An 11,932-nucleotide genomic window follows, 5' to 3' on the forward strand; every position below is an offset into this window, starting at 1 on the left:
TGGGTTTGTGAGACTATTTACAGGAGTAGAAATCCCAGTTTTTCTCCCAGGAGGCTGCTAGTGGCTTCAAACTGCCAACCATGTGGATTGTAGTCAATGTGTGATCACTATCCCACCAGGACTCCTTGGTCATCACACTAGGAATGAATTAATTGAATGGTTGACCAGAATGGTTTCAAAATGATGTGATAAATATGCAAATGACCCTCAGCACCTGAAAAAAAAATCCCACACATTTTACAGAGTATTTTTTTTATGTCCAAATATGACAAGACAGACAAGCCAAGACAAGGACACAAATGAATCTTCTAGATGAGGAAGACCATTAGCATGAGGCCATGTGGTATCTGGAGGATCTATAGCCACATGACCAATTATATAGAACATGCATAAAAAGGAAGTGTTCACGAAATGATTGATTGGCAGCAGATTAGTTCAACACAGTCTTAAATCAGGGTATGGAAGTGGGAAAAGGACCTAGATTGGTGAGACTGGTCAAGGGAACAATAGTAGAGACCTGGATCAAAGCTGCGTCATGCATATATACAATAGAGGAAGCTGATAAGTCATCTGTAATGGCTACCTGGCTTCTCCTCTCTACTAGAAGTTTCAAATAAAAATCTCTTGCATGGCCTGTATGCCTAGCCACAGTAAAACTTTCTCTGGGTAAAGACAAGAATCTAATTCTGGTACCAATGGGATACAAATACTATTTGGGGGTAGAAAAGCTTATAGGATTGATTCTCTGGTCCTACAATGCATAAACTTGCAATCCAAATGTGCAAATTTCCATCAAGGGCATGACCAGGTAAGTCCCTGAGGGCAAAGTGTACCTCCCAGAGTTGGCCAGGGGAGTCAGAGCTGAAAGGCAAAGATTTTTACATTGCTAACCAGGAAGAACTCCATGGAGGTGTAATTTATATGGAGATTCAAAGTGGATTTAGGATTTCCACTGTAAACCTAGGGCTCAGAATTCAAACTCAAACATACCTGGATTCATGAATTGCATGCAGCAGAGTCAGAGGAAACATTTAAAGAACATTAAAAACATTAACTAGAAAAAAAATTTTTTTAAACAAACGTGATTTCATTAAAAAGGGTTAATCCAATTAGAAATATGTACATTAAAACTTTTAGTCATCAGGAAGCAAAATGAAATATACACACTAGAATGCTAAAATAATGAAGACACAATACTAAGAGTCAGCAAGGATGTGGGCATAATACCTGATACAGTACAAATGGAAATGTACATTGTTGCAGTTTGGACAACCACTTTGCAGCTATTTTTAAGAGCTTACATTTGTACTTTTTTGGAGATTCCTAAACAGGAAAGAACTCAAATTTCAATCAATATATAAAATAACTAGATAAATTAACATTACAATGGAATATTAGTACTTGGCAATGAAACTAAATAAACTATTGCCACAACAAAGCTACTGAGATAGCTATGTCTTGGAATGAACTGTATGGTATCTAACAACAATGACAAACCAGAGCATGGCTTTTAAGTATATCCCACCTGCATTAAGTATATCCCACCTGAGTTTAGAGTTTATCTCAAGAATAGATTTGACACATTGAACATGAATGACTGCAGAACAGACAAATTGTAGGATAACATTAAAGACTTTATCCATGGAAAGCAAATGACCATTAAAAAGACAAGCCAGAAAGAAACAAACAGGATATCCGAAGAGACTCTGGAACTTGTTGAATGTCGAATGGCCAAAGGAACATACAGATGGCAAAGTAAAAGAGCTGAGCAGAAGATTTCAAAGCTGTGGCTGGAGAAAACAAATGTAAGAGAAATGAAATGTGCAGGCACCTCAAATGAGAACACCGAAAGGGAAGAGCACTTTCATCCTTCCTCAAGCTGAAGGAAATGAAGGATACATTCAAATCAGGAATTGCAGCGTTAAAGAATATTCTGTGCAAAATATTGAATGACACAGGAGGTGTCGAAAGAAAATGGAACTAATAAAGTAGCACACCAAAAATAACTGGTCAGCATTAACCTTTTCATGAGGCATTCCATAATTAAGTGCCAATCCATATTGAAGAAAGAATCAAAGCAGCACTGAAGTCACTAGTGAAATCCAGGCTCTTGGAATTGTCTCCAGACCCACTGAAATCTTTCTCCAGACAGACGCAGAGCTGGGAATGCTCTCATTGATACCGGGGAGTTTAGAAGATAGCTAGTTGGGCAACCTACTGGAAGATATCCACATTTGTGCCCATACCAAAGAAAAGAGCTCCAACAAAATTCAAAAATGAATGAATACTATAGTCACTATTATACACGAGTAAAATTTTGCTGAAAAGCATTCAAAGTCTGTCCCAGTTCATCAAGAACAAATTCCCAAAAATTCCATTTGGATTCATGAAAAAAAAGTAAAACGAAAGGAAATGATTGCTAATACCAGATAGATCACAGCTAAAAAGTTAACTCTGTATTTTGTTAACTCTGCAAGTGTATATGGTTGTGTGCATCTAACAAAATATAGGCAATATTGGAAAGAATGGGAATTTCAGAAGATGTACATAGATCAAGAGACTATCACTCTATCAGATCATGGGGATACTGTGCAGTTTAAAATCAGGTGCATAGCTGGGTAGTATTGTTTCCTCACATATTCAATCTATGCTGAACAATAATCCTGAGAGCTGGAGTATATGAAGAGGAACCCAGCATCAGCATTAGAGGAAGACTCATTAACAACCCGTGACATGAAGGTGAAACCACATTGCTTGCTGAAAGGGGACTTGACGCACTTACTAATGAATATCAAACAATATCTTTCAGGACGCCCTACATCTCAACATAGGTGTCCTGTGGCATAGTGGTTACATATTGGACTGCTAACTGCAAGATCAGCCATTTGAAACCCTTAGCAACGCCACAGGAGACAGATGACAGGCTTTCTATTCCTTAAAGAGTCTCAGAACCTCACCTGAGCAGTTCTGCCTTGTCGTATGGAGTTACTCTGCATCAGCACCGACCCAATGTCAGTGAGCTTTTTATTTTTACTTCCTGTATATCTCAATATAAAGAACAAGTAAATCCTCACAACTGTACCAATGAGAAACACCATGATAAATGGAAAAGATACTGAAGTAGTTAAGGATTTTGTTTTACTTAGATCAACAATCTACTTCCATAAAAGCAGCAGTTAAAAAAAATCGAATGATAGATTGCATTCAGCAAATCTTCAAAAAGACCTTTTGAATGTTAAGCAACAAAGTGTCACTTTGAAGACTAACCCAAACCAGGGCATTTCAATCCCCCACAGGAATGCACAATCTGAAAACAGATAGAAGCAGAATTAATGCCTGTGAGTTATAATGTTGGCAATAAGCAAGCCCTGGAATATTTTCTAACATCCATGGACTGCTGGAAGAAGAAGCAAATCACGGTTGCAAAAAGAACAGTCAAAATGCTCCTTAGAAGTGAGGGTGTTGAGATTCCATCTCCCTTACCTTGGTCAGTTACCAGGAGGGGCCAGTCGCAGGAGGCAAACATCATGCTTGGTGAAATGGACGGTCAGTAAAAAAGAGGAAGTCCCTCAATAAAATGGATTGTCACACCAGCTGCAACAAGAGGCTCTAATATAGCAATGATTGTGATAAATAGTATACGGCCAGGTAGTGTTTTGTTATATTGTACATAGAGTGGCCAGGAGTCAGAATTAACTGTATAATATATCACAGCAATTAAGAAAGCACCAACTTAGTATTGAGCAATATAAACTGAACAAAATAAAAAGCAAGAGTGCATAATACATTAGTTCAATTGTATAATAAGTAGATACCCAGGAAATTAATCTATGATGAGAGAAGTGGTGGTGGTGGTGGTGGTTGAGTATGTTCTGACTCACAGCAACCATATGCACAAAACAAACAAACAAAACCCTGCTCAGTCCTGTAACACCCTCATAATTTCTGTTTTATTACATTGTTTACTACCTTTTATCATTACTATTTTAGGAAAATGAGTAAAAAATGAGACTATTGTCATTAGGTGTCATTCTGCTGAACCGGTAAAAAAATAGTTCCTGTTAGTCCAACTACTGGGTGGTGGGACTTGACCCTAAGGTCTGCCATCTGCTGGGGTTTGAAAATGTTAATAGAAAACAGTTTATTGTACCAAAGGAATAAACAAAAGGTATTTTAAGGTGTTATTATAATAAATAGAATATCGTATGTATGAAAGTCAAACTGAAAAAAGTAACAAACTTTTGACTAATCCTAAAAATCCTTGCCATGGCACCATTTGTTTATTTGGGCTATTTCTTGTTCTACCATGAGTGATAGCAAAAAGAAACCAACAAAACGACGATAATAAATGGCACTAAAATATAGTTAATACAAACATGGTAAGGTGCAGATAGTTTTAATAAGTAAACAGTGTGTGTATATAGGCGAGGAGAGGACAATTTTTCGACATCGCAACAGATTTATGGGTCACGGCTATTTGATTTTGAAAAGGAATAAGAGGCAGAGGCAGCGGCAGTGGCAGAGGGCAGTAGGAAAGGAGGGAAGAGGGAATGAACTTTGCAAAAGTCCAAAGCAAGAAGAATTCAAGACCAATGTGGACAATGGAAATAGCCTTTATCTGTATTAATTGTAAAGCCTGAGTGCATTTTCTGATAATTCTGCTGAGTTGTTAGTGTATGTATTACTTGTTTGCATTTTCCCATGCACTCACTATATCAATGGCATGGACTAGTATTTTTCTATATTTTGTATATATAGGAAATACATACCTAAGTCCAGCTGAAATTTAAAATTGAAAACTGAAAATGACTGTATTGAGGATTTTCTTTTAAATATGCTTAGGGTTTTTGTTTGTTTACCCTGGGGGATAATGTTGAGTAGAGAGTACTCAATATTAGCAAAACTCTATAATTCAACTTGCACGCTCTTTTTTGTTTTTTAATATGTCAACTGGCTTCAAAGTTTTCTAAAACTACAAATTGAATTTTAATTTTCACCACCTGCACCACTTCGAGGTTGTTCCACGATTGTTTGCTTTTCTAGCACACCACGTTTACGATCTGTATAACACTGGGGCAAATCTCTTAGCTCCCTCTATTCATTTCCATAGTGCACACAGTAAGAGGCACATTAGCTTACTGACGGGATGAAACACAGGAAGGCAAAAGACAAGAAGTCATTTAGCAACGTGGTGAGCCAAATAACAGCACTCAAATCGTATTTTACATCCGAATTTTCTCTTTTTGTTTTTTCCTTTGACCACTACTCATTTTCTCCTCTCTGCCTGGAGTGAAAAAGAGAAAGGAAATAAAAAAGATTAAAAAAAAAAAGATTTTTTAAATTTAAAACTAATCACTTACTACAGCTAGTATTTTGAAGAGTATTTCCGAGAGATCTTTTTTGGAAAGTTTGCAGATAATTAAAGGACTGTTTTTATGTGGCCAAGTTCATCTCCCACCTGTCAGATATGATCCTGAGATATATTGGGTGCAAGAAAACAAATGACAAGTGACATAAGGAATCAAGACAGTTATCCTTAGAAAACCCAGGGAAGAAGCAGATGTGTGAGGAGGCTGCTAATGATGGCAGTCAGTCACCTGCAAATCATAATGACCGAGGTCAACAGTGAAATCCCTTTCAAAACACTAACCTGGAGAGACCTCAAGTATGAGAGAGCAAGGTTAAAGCACACTTATCGCCACTGTGGTGCCCATCAAGGACGACTGTGCTCAGCGTGGGAGCTGTGCACACCCACTGGCCCAGACCAGAGTGCCTCTAGTCTGAAACCATAGTAATCAAAGAGCATTTTGTTTCTCATCCTAATGCTCCATCGTTTTCAGAAGTACCTTAGTCATGCATTGTGTTATGATTAGAGACATTTTTTCTTCATAGAATTTCCCTCTACCCTAAACCCCTTTCTGCAAGGGCAGCTGAAAAAGGGCGAATTTCAAGGAAACTTTATCAAGACACTATTACTTCCTTACTCTGGGTTTTTTTATTTTGCATAATTACCAAGGGTTCATGAGGGAGGGGGAGCGGGCAGGGAGGGGAAAAAAAGAGGACCTGATGCCAGGGGCTTAAGTGGAGAACAAATGTTTTCAGAATGATGAAGGCAATGAATGTACAAAATATGGTTTACACAACTGGTGTATGTATGGGTTGTGATAAGAGTTGTATAAGCCTCTAATAAAACTATTAAAAAATAAATAAAATAAAGTAAAAAAATAATAGATTTGATTATCAGCACACAAAAAAAGGCCAAAATTGACATCTATTCCTCTAAAAGAATAGGCCGTAAGGTTGGCAAACCTTAACTTATAGTTTAGTGCAATCTTTTATAATATAAAACAAAGCTCAGAGGAAATGTCATGCTGCTCTGAAAGATGTACCCGGAAAATACCCAGACTTTGGTTGGCATTTTTGGGAAATGTTTAATTTGGTTTATGAATCAGCCTCCTCAACTTGAAACTTCACAGTTTCTAGATTTGTTTCTCAAAATGGTATATTTTTAATGACGATATGTATTGAGCCAAACTTAATATTGGCTCAAATGTAAGCATCTAGAATGTTATATTTCTTAGTGAGAATATCCTAACCTAAATTAATATTATCATGTGCACCACATGCTATGCTATTTCTATCTGAGGAGGACAGAAAAACATATATAAGGTCCAAGAGTCAAATGTACCAACTTTTTTACCCACTGTTTTAATATTCTGAGCAATAGCTCTATGCAGGAGCCCTCGTGCCATGGGGGTTACACGTTGGGCTGCGATCCACAGGTCCAAAGTTTGAAACCTCCAGGAGCTCTGAGGGAGAAAGCGGCTTTCTACTGCCCCAGTTAGAGTCGCAGAATCTCACCAAGGCGTTTCTGCCCTGTCCTATGTGTCGGCACGGACTCAGTAACGGTGAGTTTGACTTTTTATTTGTTTGTTTGTTTTAGAGCTCTATGCTGTCATTACCTATTCTCTATTTGCATACCCCAAGGTTAGGGATGCCAAGTCATCCCTATTGTTCAAAATCCATTGTGAAAAAACGTTGTCTCTTATCTTGAGATATCTGTCATTTCCACATAGCATAATACTGAAGAGTATGGTCTATGGGGAAGACTGTTCACTAAATCCAATAGTTTTAAGGTAAATATTTAGCAACTGAGTCTTAGAGAAGGGGTTGTTGATTTGTGCCATTTACCGAATTCTGAGGCTCAATTCTTTAGTTTTAGTTCATTTCAGACTGATAACATGATATTAGGAGCCTCGGTGGCATAGTGGGCCATGCGTTGAGCTGCTAACCACAAATTCAACAGTTCAAAACCAGCAACCACTCTGTGGGAGGAAGATGAGACTTTCTACTTCTATAAAGAGTTACAGTCTTGGGAATCCATAGTCTGCATAGATCCAATGGCAATGCATTTAACACGATGGTAAGCACTCTGGTGGCACACGTGATAAGTGTTTGACCACTACCTGTGACGTGAACCCTCCAGCTGCTGTATGGGGGAATTGGCCTAGAGATCTGCTCTTTAAAGATTACAGCCTAGGATACCCTCTGGGGCAAGTTCTGCTTTGTCCTGTGGAGGTGTTTTGACTAAGAATTGACTCAATTCAACACAACAACAATAATGACGACAACAACATGCTAACATGCTGTAGCTGGCCTTCAAGTTCAATGCTCACAATCAGTTCTTGGGAGTTATTAGGAAGTATTTCCAACACACAGCTGGTTAAATCTCAACTCTGCTACTCAGAACCTTTGTTGTCATGTATAATTTATTGAAATAGTTTTTGTTTCTTGCTTCTTAAATATAACATAGCTATAAAAAGACACTCATAGGCTGAGAATTATACCCTCTCAGTGACCTGGTGCACAGTAAGAGCGATGCAAGTGTTTATCATCATTATTAATACTTGACTCACCTGGTGATGGCCAGGACATAAGATTTCAATACCTCTTTCCCGTTCATGGTTATATAAATATTTGTATCCACATATTATCCTGCTTTAAGAGGATCACTTCTGAAACATAAGCATTGCTTCGTTCTTTTTCATTTTCTGTCAATTATACTTCGATGTGCTCTTCACATTTCTCAAATTAGCCTCTCACAACCTGAATTGCAGACTTTTTTTATTCCTATCACATGCTGACATTGACATTACGGTTCACTTTCCAATGTTGTGTTTGTGTTCTTGTTTTTACCTTACGAACAAAATGGGTAAGTGAAGGAAGAAAAGGGTCCAAAGCTGATTGTGGAGATGATTGCACAAACCTTCTTGATATGACTGAACTATTGAATTGTATATGTTAGTTACAGCTCAATAACATTAAAAGTAAATAAATAAGATCATAAATTTATTTAAAGAATGCAAACCTGGCTTTAAATGAGAAAAACTAACCAACATAAATAAACAAATAATGAGAATGATCATCTGAAAGGATATAGACTGAGTATTTGACAAAGGTCAACATTTATTCATAATAACAATGCCTAGAAATTTAACATAGAAGGAAAGTTGCTGTCATTACAAATAGCATATTTCTTAATGCCAAAATAAACTACCCCACCTCCTACTATTGGAAAATAACCCATACTGGTAAGAATTATGCAAGGAATATTTTCTAAACAGGAGCATATATATATATGCTGATTTAAAAAAATGAATCAATACATAGTAAAAAAAAACCCTAGAAATTCTATTTTATAGAGGCCATGTCCTAAAAATATTTAGGCAATCTACGTAAGGAAACTGATGCTGGCCTCAGACTTCTCCTCTGAAGCACTGAAGTGCCTCCACCCCTTTGCCAAAGGAACCAAGTGAACCTTCAATAAGGCTCAAAGTTAAAGGTTCAAAGTTAAAGGGAAAAGTGAAGGTTCTTAGAATTATGTAGAACAATTTATAAAAAAAATAAAACAATTTAATATATAAAGGATATGTTGGTTTGATTTTTGGCTTGGGTTTATATTAGAAAATATTTACTTATAACTAAATCCGCATAGGAGTGTCATTTATATAGAATTATCATATTTGTAAGCCTGAAGGTCACTCTTGCATAATAACTGCACTTAAGCTTTAGAATCAGATACTTGTCATTTAGATACGACTCCTGTGTGGATTTGCTGAGTTTCTGCTGTCTTTTGACTCGGGTACCAAAAATAAGCATATCAGCTGTGTATAGTTTTGACAAGAACTATATTCTTGCCAAGCATATTTATACATTTCTCCCATTAAACAATTCATAATTTTGTATCCTTAGTAACTTGCTTATTTGAAGAGGTCTAAATGTTTATTCTAATCATTTAAACCTATGGTAGTATTTATAACTAGTTCATCCTAATGCATTTCCTTTTCTCTAATACCTTCCACACACTGACCTTCAATGGCACATCATTCAACATTTGAGTAATCTATGTGTTTTCTATATTATAAACAAAATTCATGTTCTTTTGAGAAAATGTATAGAATATCAGAAATGTAGAAAAATAAAATGGAAACAATATAGCCTAGCATCTAAAAAACAAACTAAAAACCCTAGAAATCTTTGACATATTCATGTTACATATATTTCATCTTATTGATTAAGTGAAGCTATAATATTAACACAAAATAATATTTCCAACCACTTATTCAACCTTTTGCCTCGGGTTCTACCTTGTTCTTCCTCATATTCCACCTACACTATTCCAGAAGGTGCCAGATTCTTTCTTATCCCCAAATCTTTGCTTAGAATATTATTTCCTTGTGATAGATTCATTTGTCCTCTGAATACTACCTACCTTTATTTACAATAACCTTGTCTTTGGCAGTTCAAAACCACCAGCAGTCCTCATGAGAAAGACGGGCTTTCTCCTCACTTACACAGTCTTGAAAACCCATAGTGGGGATCGGCATGGACGCTATGGTAGTGAATTTGGTTTTTGTTTTGAAACTTGTCTTATCTTTCTGAAATAGGTTTTCGTGAACCTTGCTTTAAAAGGAAGTTTTTGTATAATTCAAACTTTCTGGAAAACAGACTCTCAGCTTTAGTATTCAATAGCTAGGACCCAACCTTCCACATAAGCGGACATGTTCCTGACCTTGCACTGAAAGATAGATGGGGAGGATCTGAGTCAAAGATGAATATCCAAACATATTAAACTGATGCTGCTAGGAATAAATGAAGTCTATCAACTCAACTCAATTCAGATTCATAATGACCCTCTAGGGAAGGAGTAAACTATCCTATAAGTTTCCAAGACTGTAACTCTCTATGGGATCACAAAGCCTTGTCTTTTTTCTGAATAAAGTCTATACATCCATTCAGTTCTGTCTATCAAAGGCCGTTACCTTTACCAAAGGCCTTTGTGGTAAGACTTGGCATTATCTTATTATCTTGCAGTTCTAAAGGCTCAACACTTGAAATCAAGTTATGGGCTGGCCTGGGCTCCCTCTGAAGGTTCTAGGAAAGAGCCTTTTAATTCCTACTTGATGCTCCTAGTGGTTCCCGGAAATGCTTGGCCTGTCCTGTTATATAGGTGCATCCCTCAGACTTCTGTCTCTATCTTCTCTCGGCCTTTCCCCCTGTCTTTTCACATTTTTTCAATCCACCTCTCCTCTCATTTCTTTAGTATACACGGCATTCATTGATTTAAGGCCCCTCTTAAAATGATTGTATTTACAAATCCCTAATTCCAAATAAAGTTAATATTTATAGGTACTGGACACAGGGTTACTTAATACTTTGAAGGCCCACCTTGAAACTGGAAGGGTGATTCTCTTATTTCTTTTATGTAGCTCTTATTCTTATTCCCATCTATCAGACAAATATATTTAGGGTGGCTGTTTGGATTGTCCCCATCATCTGTCTGTCAGTCTGTCATCCTGTGGTGGCTTCCCTGGAGCTATGAAGCTGACGCTGCTTCCAACAACAGAAAGGTCACCACATTTCAGCAGAACTTAGACGAGGAAGAAAAGTCTGTCATTCTACTTCCCAAACTAGGCAATGCAAACACTGTGGATCACAGCAGGATATTGTTATAGTTCTGGAAGATGAGTTGGAAGCTTGAAAAGCAATCGCAATACACAGTGACCCCAAGAATGGCGTCAAGCATACAAATGACCATCAAGATGGGACAGGACAGGGCAGTATTTCATTCCATTGTACACAGGGTCACGGTGGGCTGGAGTCAATTTGATGATGAGTAATAACGGCAAAAACATAGCTTGCCTGCTTCCCCTAGATACTTAAAGTATATTGCTGCTGGCCCCCCAGGCTCTGCCCCTATCCCCCTGGATTCAAACTCCTAACCTCTTGCTCTTTAGTTTTTAAATTAATTTTTTAAGCCACTCAGTTTGTGGTATTTTGCTTAAGAAACTAAGCCAGAAATGGAAGGATCTCACAGTCATTTTAACTGTGAAACTTGCTTCAGATGTCAAAGCTCTCAGAGGCTCAATGCTCTCTGGGTAATCTACTAGGAGGGATGCGATCATGCTCTCTCATGTTATTGGTCCTCGCTGTGTGGAAACTGGCCATTTGTTTTCTGAGCATGCATGTCCTTCACTAGGCCTTTTAAAAGCGCCTCTCTCTGACATCCCACTCTTCTTTCTGATATAAAGGTAACTTCTTTCCCACTGCTTTAAAGCATCATCAGGAGGATTTGGTGAAGCCTCTCACCCCACAGTGCTGTGGTGGCCATTGCTGTTTACTGACTGCCAGTCCCACCAGACCGAGATCTTTGTGAAAGGTGACCATGCCTGCTGCAGCTCTCCTATCTCTAGATTCTAGCACTGCTTCGCAGTGGACTCTCTGGTTCCTCTCTCTCCTCCTGCGTTCATTCCCTCAGCAAACATTTCCTGGCTGGATGTCTTCCAGGGAAGAGTGGAATTTAATCACAGCTCTCATAGGGCACAGTGGCCAGACCTACTGCTGTGGGAGGCAGGCCCCAACATGACATGCT

This window comes from Echinops telfairi, unplaced genomic scaffold (assembly GCF_000313985.2).
Source record: "Echinops telfairi isolate 266 unplaced genomic scaffold, ASM31398v2 ScPeMD7_2291;HRSCAF=2852, whole genome shotgun sequence".
Lineage (NCBI taxonomy): Eukaryota > Metazoa > Chordata > Mammalia > Afrosoricida > Tenrecidae > Echinops > Echinops telfairi.